At 41.0% G+C, this 15,785-nt stretch overlaps 1 long non-coding RNA gene across 1 annotated transcript in view; it reads left to right on the forward strand.

The window, feature by feature from the left end:
• The first annotated feature begins 1,671 nt into the window (after positions 1-1,671).
• The window catches only part of LOC140128980 (uncharacterized), a 44,139-nt gene continuing 30,025 nt past the window's right edge, over positions 1,672-15,785 (forward strand). The window contains exon 1 of the long non-coding RNA XR_011855223.1: positions 1,672-1,815. This is a non-coding gene — a long non-coding RNA (uncharacterized lncRNA). The remainder of the gene's footprint in view (positions 1,816-15,785) is intronic.

Genomic DNA, 15,785 nt, shown 5'->3' on the forward strand with positions numbered 1-15,785 from the left:
ATGATTACAGGGATAACAAATTTATATAGGTTTTATAATGTTATCATACATTTAAAAATTAAAACCTCCTGTACAAAAATTTTTTGGGGGATTTTTTGGGGGATCTTCTGGCGCAAATAACTTTTTTATACTTTGGTGTACAGAGCTGTGGGTGGTGTCGTTTTTTGCAGATTTTGATGACGTTTACAATGTTATCAATTTTAGGACTGTACAACCTTGTGACCACTTTTTATAGAATTTTACATTTTTTGACTTTTCGACTTTGGGCGCGATTTTCCGTTATGGGATTAAAAGCAGTGAAAAACCGTTATCATATTTTGATAGATCGGGCATTTTCGGACGTGGCGATATCCAATGTTTTTATGATTTTTACTGTTTAGTTATATTTATATCAGTTCTAGGGAAAGGGGGGTGATTTGAGTTTTTAGGGTTTTTTATTATAATTTTTTTTTATTAACATTTTTTTTTATTTTTACTATTTTTCCGATTCCCTAGGGTACTTTAACCCTAGGTTGTCTGTACGATCCTATCGTATACTGCCATACTACAGTACTCCTACTCCTAATACTACATTTTACTCCTCATACATTTCAATGTGCTGATAGCACATTGTAATGCATGGGTTAACCCGAAGTAGCCTCGGGTCTTCGTGAGACCCGAGGCTACCATGGCAACGGATCGCTGCTCCCGATGACATCACGGGGAGCGGCGATCCTCGAAAAGATGGTGGCGCCCATGCGATCAGTGGGAAAACACCCGTGATTGGTGCTGGCACCGATCGCGGGTGTTACCGGTAAGCCAGTGCTGCAAGACTTACCGACTATGGAGAGGGATCAGCGCGGGTTAACATGGGCCGTGCAACACTTCTGTAGGGCTTTGCATGTTAAATCTGGTGCGCGGTCTAACTGAGCACCAGAACGCCCCTTCAGTTCAGAAATTTGTGTTGCATGAAGAATAGTGCAAGCGCATCAGAAGACGTGGGACACAAATGTGGTGCAGACACTTCTTAAATACCTGTGCAAGCAGTTGGCACCTAAAAGAACTTGCAGACAGAAAACTGCGCCCCAATGACTTGTTAAAACTTTGGCATACCAAGCTATGGTGTTATTTTTTTCACACTTGCATACGCAGGTGTTATTTTTTGTGGAATGAGAGGACATTGTCATTGATACCAATATGAGAACTGTGTAACTTTTAATTCAAACCTTCATTGCTGACAAAATATTTATCCCATAAGGATAAATTATTAAACATTAAACATTACCTACATACCTACAATATGTAGGATTTTATTTATTTATTTATGTGTTATAGGTAAAGGGGTTTATTTGAAACTTCATATTTTATGTAATTTTTAACTTGTAAAAAATATATATTTTTGCTTTTTTTTTCAGTCCCCCACCCTTCGCCCAAGGTTTTGGACCCTGAAGGACCCTCCAACCATTACTAACCCGATATTTAGGACAATGTCAGGATCAAAATGATGTCCTTCTATATTCTTTGTGATTTAACACTATTATGGGGCAGATTTATCAAGCTGTCTGAAAGTCAGAATATTTCCAGTTGTTCATGGCAACCAATCACAGCTCCCCTTTAAAATATTCATGAGCACTGGTAGAATGAAAGCTGAGCTGTGATTGGTTGCCATGGGCAACTAGAAATATTCTGACTTTCAGACAGCTTGATAAATCTGCCCCAATATGTAACTAACTGGGGCACGAGGATGCACTTTCTGACAGTCCAGGTACATCATTACATCTCTGGATGGCAGGGACTTTCAGTAGCTCATGATATGGGATGCTATTGAGCAGAGAGGTCAGTGTTACTCTACTCTGTTTCTGTGATTCCTTACAGGTCATCTGATTGCAGAGTTGTATTTCTTAGTAATTGTGGATCTCAGAGAATATAGCAGTATAAAAAGACATTAATGGGATCATGTCACTTGACCTGCATAACAGGCTTGGGGTTCTAAATCCTCGTGACAGGTTCCCTTTAAAGCTGTAGGTGCTTTATTAATTTTGTTACTATGCATACCTATGTGCCTCCTTGGTAACATAAAACCATGTATAGTAATGCACCTAGTTCACTATCTTACCTGATTACCATGGGGCAATATACATTGTAAACATGATGTATCTGTTGAACGATAATTGGAAATTTATCAGTATGTTAAATCTCTTGTCCAGTGGAGGTCAGTAATGAGCTTGACGTTGTATGTTCATAAAGGGGACTTAACTTTGTGTTACATACTAGTATGAGTTGTACTTTGGACAATAGTATGATCTGCCTCCAGGGCACTTTAACACATTTCACAGTCAGAAGCGTTTTTCAAAGTTTTAGTATGTATTTTTGCTGTGAGTGACCAGATGTTGCTTTTGTCTGTTGTTTTGGTAAATTTGACTTGCAGAGGTTATAAAAAACAAAACAAGTAGAAATGTTCAGGAGTTAAAGAGGACCTGTTACCCTAAGGCCCCTTTCACACTTGCGTTGAAGATCACGTCAGAGTCTGATCAGGGTGCGATCAGGGTTTGGTCAGTGAAAAACGCACATTTTGCATCAGAGTGCAATCAGTTTTCAGTCAGAGTTTGTTCAGTGTCTCAGTTTTTCACGCGCGTTTTCAATGCAATTTCAATGCAATTTCTATCTTTTCTATGGCAATTGATGCGTGAAAAACGCATTGCACTTGCATTACACTTGCAAGTGTCTCAGAGTGCAATACATAGACTTGTATGGTGCGTTTTTCACGCGCGTGACTTGCAAAAGTATAGCATGTCGAGATTTAAACGCGCGTTAAAAAAACGCGCGTGTGTGCGTGAAAAAAATGCAAGTCTGAAAAGACCCATTGGTAACAATGGGTCAGAGTGCAATGCAAGCTCTGCGCGTCAAAAGCATGCGCAGAAAACACACGTGAAAAACGCAAGTGTGAAAGGGGCCTTAAACTGCTGGTTTTATCGGAACCTTCTGATAAAGCTAGTGAACACTTCACTGTCATAGCCTGAGAACGTCGGACCAAGCTTACAGCGGCCCAGCGTATTCATGATGGGGCTGTACAAGGAGGCAGTGACTACCGGCCCATGGCGTGGGAGGGGGGGTCCAGGGAAGAAGAAGAGGAGCGGGGAGCGCCTAAAGATAGCAGTGTAACACTGCTAATAATGGGGTAGCGTTAGTAGATGCTTACTTTAATAAGCAGCTCCTAGAGCGTTTTTTTAGGGTGACAGGTCCTCTTTAAGTGCAGGCCATATTTCCTTGGCCAAAAACTGTACTAGGAACTCAATAACAGAGTTCTCTAAGAGTCTATATTTCAGAAACACAACTTGTTAGCTAAAACACTTTTTAGGTTTTCTAACCTATAGAGGTCGTTCTGTTACAATATAATACATTGCCAGCAACACCGACAGAGAACATAAACGCTGCCTTGTAACCAACGTAGACTGCAGATATAGAATACTGTATCAAATAATGTATCAAATCAATGCACCTGACAGGCTCCACATAACAGCCATAAACAATGTACAAATACTGTATGTACTACAAAGGAAAAGAATCGTTGAGCCACTCTAATCAACAGTTGTCAAAAATTCCTAAATTTGTCAGGATTCTCACACATTTTTGGTAACAATACCAGCAACTTTAACCTGCCTGAAAAAGGGTGTGGTCTAAAGAACTGTCCAAAATTAGTTCAAAGCAAAGGTGTAACCAGAATTGACTGGGCTTCTTAGCAAACGTTTGTTTGGTGCATCCCATAACTGTACACTGTTGTGCCAATATGATGAGTATCACAGTGGACAGTCAATCCCCTAGGACAGGGATGGCGAACCTTTTAGAGAATGAGTGCCCAAAACTCACTAAGGTATTGCAAAGTGGCAACACGGTAATTTAATACTCCCTGCTCTGTCACAGCTTTCAATTGTATTGGCGTCTTGAGGGCATAAATACAGTAGAAAGAAGGAGGAGAAATTTGCTATATTATTGTAGCTTCCCTCCAGGAGCTCCAATGATAATCCAAGCCTGTCCATACCTTCTTGCTTCTTCTGTAGTCCCAGTTAGCCGAGGTTGTGCTGGTTTCAGGTTGTGCTTTGCGTGCCCACAGAGAGGTCTTTGAGTGCCACCTTTGGCACCCGTGCCATAGGTTCGCCACCACTGCCCTAGGAGGTGTGGACATTTACTGCTGCCGATGTTCAGGGTGTCTCCCTAGTGACCATAAATATGGACAGTTACATAACTGGAGCACACCTGCAGTGTACGTTTAGTGGAGGCTGGGAATGGAGGTCAAACAGTAGCATCATATAGTCTGTTATGGCCTCCGCTGAACATATACTTTTTTCCCCAGCAGCAGAAGAGTACAGTCTACAACACTATTCCATCCTGTATTTCCTCCTGATTTGGATGGAGCAGATGGAGGCAAAATAGGTGACCCCACCTCTCTAAATAAGTCTATGGACATGTTCTGCATGTATGTCAGGAGGTTTCCAGTTACAGGCAGTCCCCGGGTTACATACAAGATAGGGTCTGGAGGTTTGTTCTTAAGTTGAATTTGTATGCAAGTCGAAACTGTATATTTTATAATGGAAGTTCTAGACAATTTTTTTTCTTTTGCCCCATTGACAATTGGAGTTTCAAAATTTTTGGTGTAATTGGACCAAGAATTATCAATAAAGCTTCATTACAGACATCTTACAGCTGATCATTGCAGTCTGGGACTATAGTAAAGCATCCAGAGAGCTTCACCAGAGGTCACAGTGGGCAGAGGGGTCCGTCTGTAACTATGGGTTGTCTGTAAGTCGGGTGTCCTTAAGTAGGGGACCGCCTGTATACAAACTGAATGTCTCCAAAAAACAATATGTTAACTGAGCCTAATTCATTCCCATCTACCTATTAGTGAATATACAGTAAGTGAGCATATATGTAAATAGATTATTATATGAACATAATATCAAATCTATTAAAATATAAATTATTCCCGGTGATGAACCCCCGTTAAGGAAAATAGCGCCTAAATGTCTGAATCGCTACTTTTTTGCATTTTGTCTCCAATAAAAATTTTAATAAAAAGCGATCAAAAGGTTGTACAATTTTTAAAATAGTGTCAATAAAAACTACATTGTGTCCTGCAAACAAAGACACCTTACACAGCTCTCTACACTTAAAAGCATGCAAATATGTTTTCCAAGCCTTGAAAGGCAGCCCCCTTAACAGCAAGCATGACCTACAAGAAGTCTTATAACATGATATGGGATCCTACGCTGTACTGAGGAGACTCAACCAGGTTGATACAATGCGGTCTACAGTTGGGAGTCTGTCCCTTCTGCAATTCATATACTGGTTTGACTTAATCCCACATCATGTTATTAGACTTCTTGTAGGTCATGCTTGGTGTTAAGGGAACTGCCTTTCAAGGTAGCAAAATGAGGTATTGTTTTCCATTTAACACCTTGGAAAAAATATTTGTGTTCTTCCCAGAATTCTGTAGTGGAACATCTATGGTTTTATGTCTCCACATGCCTATAAGGCGGCCTTAATTGGCAAACTCTCCATAAGGAGAACTCTTACCTTCTGACCCCTGTACACTAGTTTTGACACGACGGGATCACTAAGAAAAGAAAGTTATAACTAGCAGCATGGGGGGACAAGATGTTGCATGCCCTCACCACCTACCTCTTCCATCCTGGGAGAGGCGTGGTAAATACGAGTGTGTGCATAATTAGCAGCCCGTATAGCCCCCCCGATTACTGTTGCATGAAAGCCGCCACCGATGCGAGACAATCCCCGGTGTGATCCCCTAAAAGTCGGGTAACCCGACTAAAATGCAGCCGCGGGACCCTTAGTAAATAAACCCCATTGTTTTCTCTTTACTAAACTAACAAAGCAAAAAGGATCTCATCCATATTCAATATAGTAAAACAGGACTGAGACATAGTAAAATTAAAACCAGATTGCCTTAAAAAAGAATTTGGAAAAATACTGAAATAATATTCCATCTGAAGTATTAATTTGGATAAAATTCTAATAATAAAAACAGACAACTGTCCCGAGAAGTTAGAAATAAGAATTTCCATTTATACAGCTATAGAAGGTCATCCGTACTAGAAAAAGTGATACTTACACAAGCTTTCAGATGACTCATTCACAGGAATGCGTTAGTAAAAGCAAGATATTTTTTTACATTATGCCGAATAAAAACAAGCATTATTGCCAGTTCAATACAGCATGGAAATAAGTGGTTTAAAGAGCTCCTTCATTGTGGAGCTACGTAACAGATTATAATAGGGGATTGCAGAAAAGGTAGTTGTTTATTATAGTGTTTAACCCTTCTTTCTTCTAGAAAATATACTCCTCACAGGGCAAACAGCCACCAACCCTAGTACTCCTAGTAACAAAGCCTTCATCGTGCTTCCACTCATGCTGCCTCCCAAGTGGACAAACCTCAGGAAAAAATACATTTTTCTCAGTGCTGCGGGTAGATCACCCAAATCTTTACCTTTAATCTCCTTTTGGCTTCTTCTCCCAAGAGTGTGGTGGTGCTACACAGTCGTTGCACCATATATATCTCTTGACTGCAGACTAGAGGTCATTGATCGCTGCAGTGTAAACCTGCTTTTTCATGATGATAGTTGATCATGAGAATTGAGGAGTCCTTTTTCCACTTTACAGGTTACAGAAACGCATTGCCACTCTATTCAATGGATTTGCAAAAATAGCTGATCAAAGTGGTTGGATTTCTCGGAAGGACCTTTACATATGAATGAAACATCAACGCAACTGCTCCATTTAAATAGATGAAATAGGACATGTTCTAGTAATCTTAGTGAATCGCCACACCCAGCATTATACACGGAAATAGCACTTTTAGTGCAGTTTCTGACTTTCTAAGTAAATGTTCCCTTTTGGGTTCATTTTTTCTCGTTTCTAGTGATTACAGTGTTTCCCATCATATCCAAATAGATTAAACTTGCTTTAATCAATAAAATGAACTGTGGTCCACTTCTCCTCTGTCCACACAACATGCTACTCCCCAAAGGGGAGTCGGGCCCTTTAAAGGTGTTGTCCAAAACTCACTATAAAAACAAGGTGGACAGGGGTGAGCTGCATAAAAAAAAAAATTAGTACTTACCTCATCCGGCACTTCCGGTGTCTTGAGCCGCTCTCTCTCTCTCTCTGTGCCATGCCCCTGTTTGTTTACAGGGACATAGAAGTTCCGCTCTTGCAGCTTCCGACTGGCCTGGCATGCCCACCCATCACCACATCCTAGTCACATGGTGCTGACCACTTCCTGATTCCTCTGTAGCGCTTGTGAACGTGAACTTACTGCTCTTGTGTGCTCCAGGTTTAGCTACACTTTAATTTAGTTTTTTTTACTTCTGCTAATTATATCTGACATATAGATAGTTATAGACACATAACTGCAGCCTCTGTATGACTCCTGAATAACAGATCCAGAAAGCTGGGTGACAACCTGACTCTCCACATCACTGCAACTTCCATATCAGAGGAGTCACCCAGATTTCCCATACTCCTAAATAAGCTGACAGGTGTCCATTTCATCAGTGATGTGTGTGTGCAGCGTTTACCAAGTGGCAGTGCCAGTTCCTCTCCAGACTGATCCTCGCTGCAACACCGTCCCCAGCAGCAGAACCCACAGCGGAGTAAGAGAATGGGGAGCCATTGCCAAGCAGAAGCCACAGAGAAGCAGAGTCAGAAGACAGGGAGGCATAGCGGGTCAGACCCGACATGGAAGCGGAGTAGGAGAATGGAGTGGCAATGCGGGGCAGGCATGTTCATGTGAGGGAATCCAACTTAACAGGAAGTCCTGCACGACCATAGTTAGGATGAGTTTATGGTCGTATCCAAAGGGAAACTAAATTACATATAAGAAGGATTGAGGGAGCCAGGTTTTAAATATATCCTGTGAAACAGATATGTAATAATATCAAATTACAAAATATATTATTTTTCTATTTTGAATGTAATTAAGAATTTTGCCTTTGTGGGAATACCCCATTGAGACAATGGCCCACATTTTCTGTCTAACTCTGCACTAGAAAGATCAAGCAAACTGCTTGCATATGTATTTAAAAAGTGTCTGCGTCAGTTTTGGGTAGCAGATACACAAGAAGGTGCACACTTCCAAATCAGTGCAGGGTGCAACAGATTAATGAATCTGGCGAACTCTACATACTCCACAGGCAAACTGCACAGTTTAGTTTTGATAAAAGTGAGCCATTGTATAATGAGACAGATCCTTATCCTGTTCAGTGTTGAACTGGCAAACAATTCCAGCTGCAGTGTTGAAACGATTATCCGTGGAGATTCTCTGCATTATTCTGTCCTCTCTTTCCAAGGGAATATAATGAGCTTGTGATGTTGTAAAGATGCAAAATTCTACAAATCACAGATTTGGAATGACCAAGATATATTGCTATAGCTTAAGGGTGGTGGCACACATGGCGTGTTTAGGCCGTTTTGGGCTGTTTTTAGTCGTTCGTTTTCAGATAGTAAAAACCGAATGCGTTTTTTGAAAACGCATGTGTTTTTGACTGGTTAATTAAAAATGCATGCGTTTTTACGATCTGAAAACGCACAACTACAAACAGCCCAATAATGGCCTAAAAACACCACATGTGCCACCACCCTAAGGGTCTCCTCTTTGGCCTTTATCTGGAAAACCTGCTGCCGGAGGGTTTCAGTCACTTTGGAACGGCACACGATTTTTGCAAAGCCATTGCAAACTGGAAAGTTAGGCGCCATCTTTATAGAATTTGTCAGCTAATTAAGGAAGTTAGCACCAGGGGCCAGATTAACACCAATAACACTTGCAGGTATCTGAGGGTACAGTCACACGTTGCAGTTAAAAACTGCAGCGCAATCAGTTTTGAGGTGGCTTTAGGTGCAGTTTTGTTAATTTAACAGGTGAAAGACATTTGTGAAACAGGTTTCCCTTTCAAAATCAAATTCACCCATTCAGTTCATGTCTTTCACCTGTTAAATTAACAATACTGCATCTAAAACCACCTAAAAACTGATTGTGATGCAGTTGTAACTACAACGTGTGACCTCTTTTTGAAAGTGTTCTCTAATTTTGATCTCATTTACATTTTTATTCTTTAGAAAAAAAACAATTTATGAAATAAACTAAAAATTCGGCTATTTTACTCAAGTTAGGATTTATTCACATAGGACTACACAATGATTTGACAATTAGAAAATAGTCTTTTGTTCTCTAATTTTTATCTGCTGTATATACTCAGAATATGTTAAAATGCTCCAAACCCTTAACAGTAAATCTGGTCTTCCATAATGACAACTGCCTGCTGCCATATGAAAACGAAAGAAAAGCAAACATTTGTTGTACTATTTATTCTTTTTTATGGTTTACACTTTTAAGAAAGAGTAATAGAAGAAAAGCAGCGAAGCTTACAAAGTATGTACACGGTGATCCAGCAGCTTCTCGCAGTGTGGTCCCTTGCGCAGGATTTTGTGCTCTGGTCTCTGTAATGGAAAATGTCACTTTATAAAGAATACTAGATATTTCCTCAGGAACGCCTTGCACTCTATAATTCTATTTTTGTATGAGCTAACATTAATTAAAACCTTTTTGGGCATACATCTTTAACAATTATAACATGATGTGTAGTCTTTCAGTAGTTAGAGAAAAAAAAAGTTTCAGAGATGTTGGGACGCTCAGGAAACAACCACCAGATGGGAATGTCATTTTAGCCCGGCAGCAGCAGACTGCACAGCATTCTTTACAACCAAACTGTGCACATTTTGGCATTGGCCCAGCTCTGAACTTCTGCTGTGTATCCTGGACAATAAGTTTAGGATGTGAAGCCAAGGCATGTTAACTGTGAATGGACTGTCTCTAACGCCTGACAACGACCAGATTTTCTCTATGAAGCTGAAATGTATCAGTGTAAAAATCCAAGAATTAGGAGGCAAGTCAAGAGCAGCTCGCACCATATGGCTGCTTTCCTTCCAGTTGGCTGCCTTGGTTTTGTTGTATGCCTTAGCTCATGTTAGGCTGTAATTACAGTTTATTTTAGCTGAGATGTAGGCAGTTTTTGTAGTGGTGAGCATATGGACCTGCAACAGGAAACTAGAGTAAAATAACCCTTTCAATAAAGTTTATATGACAAGGTACTTGTGCCATACACAATCATATTTAGATGTATAGCAGATCTGTGTTATATACTAATTTATACACTCAATTTGATGCTCAATGGATAATATGGCTTGATTCACTGGGCTTACTGATGGTGGATCCATGTAGAGATCCCACAGCTTCAATTTGAGTGCAAGCCTCTTAGTTTGCATGACCCCCTCCACCAGAAGCATTTCTATATCATACTTACTAGCTAAGTAAGATACTTTAATGGCAAGTATCTGGTGGCTGGTGCTAAGAGGGAGGGATGTTGTAAGTTGTCTTGCTGTATGGATGTTTTTGAACTTTGTAAAACGTTAATAAAAACATATTCTCCTATACATTCTCCCACATTGGACATGTGCATGACAAAAATTTCCATTTACTACCTATTAAGAGGACGGGCACATTTATGATGATCTTTCTATGGAAATAGGTAGTTTGCTTGAATGTTGTACCTGGAAATATAGCTGTATGTGACGCTACTCTAATTTTGTAGGATCTGGTCTGCAAAGGCCACCAGTCGTCCCCTTTCAGTGAATATGCATTGGGGCACATTTACTAACTGCCCACTGGAGTTCACAGGAATGCACTGTGTTATGATTCACTTAAAACGTGCGCCAATAACCTGCAGGTGCCGTTTCCCCACTCAGGTCTGAGTTCACCATCTTTTTAGTGGTGTATCTAAGTGCTTGGGCAACACAATTTAAATGTTAAATCCTTTCGCTCAGTCCGAATCAGTTTGATCGTCCGACGGCTCGCCTACTAAATTGTGTTGCATGGAAGCCAGTGCAGCTACGCCAAAAATCAATTGCTTGCGCCAAAATCCCAGCGCAGACACTTGTTAAATACCTGTGCAAGCCGTGTAATCCCCGAAAAAGGCGCACAGTCCATCAAAGTGAGCAGTGCGACCCTTATTAAATGAGCCCCATTGTCCGTCTATCTGTGGAATTGTTCCGAAAATAATGACGCATAGGTGTAAAAAGATCCACCAAATAACTTAACTAAGAGTTTAACCTAAAACCTTATTAAACCGTTAAATGTACATCTCTAAACATAATTTTGCTTATGAATATGTTTGCATATTTTGCATTGCTAACCATTGCTGGTTTTTACTGCCTCTGTAACACCTGTCCTGGTAATGTCCTCTGTCTGTGGAGTATGCCTGAGGAGGCGCTGATTGTGTCCCTGTGTCTTTCTTGAACACTGTAGTGTGAACATGGGTTTAGGATTGCTAAGCAGTATGGATTGATTAGCACCATACCTGTCTCTTTCCTGCAGCCTGGCTCTGGTTCATCAATAGTTAACATGCTATGATTGACAGCTTCTAACACTACTTACTGAGTTCTGGCACAATTGCTATTGGGGCTGGGGGTCTGATATCACATAATAGTGGTGCCCAATTTTGCTAGGGTGCTGGCTATAGAAGTCTCATAGTTAACACCATACTACTCTTGTGACTCTTGTTATATCTGTCTCCTGGTAAGCTGACTTTTGCCTTGTGTTCAGACTATTCTACTGTCTATTGTGATTTTGTACTGTATTTGCACTCTTTGTTTTGACCAGGCTCTGGCAACCATTCTTATCTGTACTGTCTTGTTTTTATATCTGAGTTTTGCACTTTGGCATAAGAAGGGATTGTTATCAAGTTGTCCCTTACCACTAGGCTTTGCAAGAATTTTAGGTATGGAATTCTGTGTAGTTAGCTAAGCATTAGGGCCCATTGTCTTCCTTGTCAATTCCCAGAGAGTGCATTACAGCCTGTCCTCGGGAGAGAGTAACATATGTGAAGTGGAAGTAAAACTAAAATGAAATGACCTATTTTCTCTCTGTCCTGCATTCATGATTGGACAGAATCTCCTCTGTCTGAGGCATCAGTCAATGTCTTTCCATCTGACAGCACACAGTCTGCGTTCAGCACCTGCTGCTTGATTCACCATCAAAAACAATAAATTACTCATTTCCTCTTCGTTTTTTTTCCTGCATATCTGTAGTTAAATGCATGAACGGTAACCAGGAAGCCTAAGACATTAATAATTACCACTGATTTCTAAGGGACTTTGCAGTCCTATGTTCTTAATCTTTAGAGCTTTTGTACCTATTTTTTTAAAAAATCCATATATTGATTTTTTGGTCTTTTCATGTAAGTTTTAGCACTTTTACACTCATTTTAGACACAAATCCATAAATTGGCCATAAAACAGTAAATTTTCCTCCCAGAAATATAAATATAGAAGTTGCATAAAAGGTCCCTCTGACCATTTTGAGGAGAGTTCTACAATACATTGTTTCTTATAGTCGAGGGCATGAATTGAGTACATTTCCAATATACTCCACCCCCCCCCCCCGAACTTTAAGCTCTTTGTTACTTACTTTACATCATATGCTATCGGGGAGGTTCCACATAGACAATATGATCATACTTGTATTATCCAATTTACATGCCCCACAAGCATGGTTTGATGAATGTATACTCTTGGAATTTCTTTTCTTTTTTGCAAAGCTAAAAGAGCTGCATTTATCTCTTAGACTATATCTATAAATAAAATAATATTACCTTCACTGGGTAATAAAACAATTATCATTTGAAACAATAGGAATAAGATTTTAGCAAGTAAATAAATAGTGCTATGCCTACAGCATATAAAATATGTTACATAATATGTTTTATACACAGTATATCTCCTGAACGTGGGCTTTTTCATTAAGAGAGAATCAGTCTATTTCAATTTACACGCAAGTTGTAGATTCCATTTTGCTCTCAAGTCAGATAACAATTTCCTCATTTTGGTGAATTTATTTTGACTGGTCCAATGTATCAACTTTTACAAACTAGATATATTAGCTTAAAGGGAACCTGTTACGAGTAAAGTCATTTTTAGCTGGTGACAGGTTCCAATAGCCAATACCATGCCGATTTTAAAAATACCTTTGAAAGCATTCTGAAATATTTCAGTAGCTTATAATAGTTTATTTTACATTACTTGGCGTTTGCTGAGTTTCTGGGGAGAGGAGTGGGGGCAGCTGCAGCCTGTGCGTGCCTGTGTAAGTCTCCTCTCCTCCACACTCATGCAGCTCCCTCACCTCTTCCCACTTCCTGCTTGTGCATTGAGCAGGCAGTGAAGGGATGTGTGGAGAAGAGGAAGAATGCAAGAGGAGATACAGAAAAACAAAGGCTGCTGATGCCCCCCCTTCCCTGGGGCTCACCACATGGCTGCTGGCTGGGAGACAGGTAATGTGAAATAAACTATTAGAAACTACTGAAATGATTCAGAATGCTGACAAAGGCATTTTAAAAATAAGCATTGCATAGGCTATCAGAACCTTTCACCAGCTAAAAATCACATTCCTGATGACAGGTTCACACTATGGAGTGGAGTCATGTAGGCATCCAAGCTCTCCCTCCTCCCCCTTCCTAACGCCAGGTTCCCTCTGAAAAAAAAATTTTTTGTTCTGAATATTATGTCAATACTAGAGATGGGCAAATCAATTCAAACAAAGTGGAATTCGATACGAATTTCACGGAAAATCAGATTCATCACGAATCCAAAGTTTACGCCATCGTTACCCCAAGGAGAACCCGTAATGTGGGGAGACTGACCTTTGTCAAGATGAATCAGGCTTGGATCCGCCCAGATTTCAACTCACCAATACCTTATGCATCAGATTAGATCAGCCATGAGGCCTCCCCCAAATGTTGAGAAATGAGTCTGGATTCTAACTACCTTCTTCAGCCACTGTTCTGATGCTGCCACCCGTCTGATGCCACACATCCGCTGCCAGTTGCTCCATCTGCCTCCTACCATCTTTACCAGGGACCGGAATTGTCCGTCACCTACACATTCTGTCATTGTGCCACTCTGTGTCTTTCCATGTTGCTGCCACCTCCACACTCTGTCATTGTGACACTCTGTGGGCTCCTGCTGCTACTGCCGCCACCTCCACGCTCTGTGGTTGTGCCACTCTGTGGGCTCCTGCTGCTGACGCCACCTCTCCACTCTATCATTGTGCCACTCTGTGGCTTACCATGTTGCTGTCACCTCCACATTCTGTCATTGTTAGGGGCGTAACTACAGTGGTAGCAGCCATAGCAACCGCTATGGGGCCCAGAGTGTCAGAGGGCCCCGCCATTCGACCTGACACACTAAAGAGTGGAGGATGTACATGTACATCATAATATTTATATAACATGTATGTGATGTATATATGCTGCATCTGTGTATATGGTTTATGGCGTCTGCATATACTGTATGTGTCTATATATTGTTGGTTTGTATATGTCACTGTATGTGTGTGTATATGCTCTATATGAGTGTGAATATTTGTATAAATGTGTGATTGTAACTTGCATGTGTGAATATACACATATGTATAATTTTTAAGTTGGAAGGGGGGCCCCATGCCGAAGCTGGCTATGGGGCCCTGTCACTCCTAGTTACATCACTGGTCATTGTGACACTCTATGGGCTCCTGCTGCCGCCACCCCCGGCGCTCTATCATTGTGCCACTCTGTGGCTTACCAGGTTGCTGCCACCTCCACACGCTATCATTGTGCCACTCTGTGGGCTCCTGCTGCTGATGACACCTCCACACACTATCATTGTGCCACTCTGTGGCCTACCAAGTTGCTGCCACCTCTACACTTTGTCATTGTGCCACTCTGTGGCCTACCATGTTGCCACCACCTCCACACCTTTGACCTCATGCTGCTGCTGCTGGCGCCACCTTTGCAGTTCTTTTTTGGCAAAGACATTATATTTTAAGGAAAACTGTAATGTATGATGCATGTGACGTCTCTAATCTTCAAATTCAAATTTAAATTGAAAATGTCAACTTCAAATTCATTTCAAACTTTGTCATTGTACCACAATGTTGCTGCCAGCTCCAAAATTTGTCATCGTGCCACTCTCTGACCTCATGCTGCTGCTACCACCTCCACACTCTGTCATTGTGCCACTCTGGGGCATACCAGGTTGCTGCCACCTCCACATTATGCCATTGTACCACTCTGTGGCCTACCATGTTGCCACCACCTCCACTCTGTCATTGTGCCACTCTGTGGCCTACCATGTTGCCACCACCTCCACTCTGTCATTGTGCCACGTTCTGACCTCCTGTATACTACATGGGGCTGGCTGGCTGTATACTACTGGGGGCTGGCTGGCTATATACTACTGAGGGCTGGCTGGCTATATATTACAGGGGGCTGGCTGGCTATATACTACAGGGGGCTGGCTGGCTATATACTACAGGGGGCTAGCTGGCTATATATTACAGGGGGCTAGCTGGCTATATATTACAGGGGGCTGGCTGGCTATATGCTGGAGGCTGTGACCAATGCATTTCCCACCCTCGGCTTATACTCAAGTCAATAGGTTTCCCCAGTTTTTGGTGGTTAAATTAGGAGTCTTGACTTATACTAGGGTCGGCTTATACTTGAGTGTATACAGTAGCTTCCTCTATTCTCTTACATGTATGAATTTAATATATTCTGTTTGGTGAAATTGAACCTAATTTGATGATAACATATAACTATTGTCATTGGGTTGAGATTACACAGCTAGAAATCTAGGAAACAAGTGCCCTGCTATACAGATACACAACCTATCATTAGTTACTGGAACACATCCAAGAAATAGAACAGTAA

Source organism: Engystomops pustulosus, chromosome 4, assembly GCF_040894005.1.
Source record: "Engystomops pustulosus chromosome 4, aEngPut4.maternal, whole genome shotgun sequence".
NCBI lineage: Eukaryota > Metazoa > Chordata > Amphibia > Anura > Leptodactylidae > Engystomops > Engystomops pustulosus.